The following is a 1,118-nucleotide window of genomic DNA, read 5'->3' on the forward strand; positions in this document are numbered from 1 at the left end:
CCTACTAAGACAAATGTTTTTCTATAACTTTGTAGTTGACGGCCCACTAATGAACAATTTAGAGCTTATTTGGTAAATCCGGCTATTTCTAGGTTGATTTTGAAAGTGAAATTACTTGTATATGATGTGTAGGGTCAAGATAACTTGTGTTTATGGTTTGGTCACTACAAGATTAGTGGAAGTGATATAAATGTATTTGACCTCAACCATTGATTCTTAGGTTGTAAGGATAATTTGGTCATTTCGGGTTAGGCACATAGGATAGTCATGATCTAAACCGTTAGTTGTGTTAGTTTTGAATGGATCTTCATTAAGCTTTGGTTATTTTGATTAATATACAACAGGTTCGATAGATCTTGGCCTTAGGCTGATAGATTACATGGTTAGGCAAAAGCTTCAGGTTATAAAGGTGGTTTTTTAGTGTATTAGGAGCATCGAATTGAGTTTGTACGGTTTTATAGAGGTAACACCGATACATTTATTAGAATTGAGTACGGTAGAATATGCAAAATGTTATACATAATGATCCATCTGATGAAACATGATCATCCATTGGCTTTGTGTTTTTCCTTCCAATAAATGTACTTTCCATGATATGTAATTTAAATCACTGTGGGTTGTCGGGCTTTTTGTGATGTTTATAGTAGAGTTATGGTCCGAACATAATAATGACCAAACAATCATAACCATGTCATTTACAACGTTTCTTTCTATCTTATGTACACTTGTCTTGGCACAGTCCACATGACCCAATAAAATGCCACCACATGTCAACACTATGTATGAAATCTCACTTACACCCCGAGGATATCTTCCGACCCCACTTCCTTAATTTGGTGACACATAGTATACCAAAATCATAGTGGCTCATAGCCGTACGCATGTTTGGGTCAAGAAAAGCAAGATACTATAGAAAGACACACATGGCCTTCACATGAGTGGCATGTGTGGACAAGCAGCATATTTAGCAAGCTTATAAAGCATCATTAATGCCAGATCTCTTGCATCCAAATATGCACGACAAGGCTGTCTCACAAAATCAAGCCAAAAAGGAAAATTTTCCAAAGACGATTGGTGCTTTCACGACGACTACATGATGCTATGAAGAAAATTCTTCC

Source organism: Magnolia sinica, chromosome 10, assembly GCF_029962835.1.
Source record: "Magnolia sinica isolate HGM2019 chromosome 10, MsV1, whole genome shotgun sequence".
NCBI classification, from domain to species: Eukaryota; Viridiplantae; Streptophyta; class Magnoliopsida; order Magnoliales; family Magnoliaceae; genus Magnolia; species Magnolia sinica.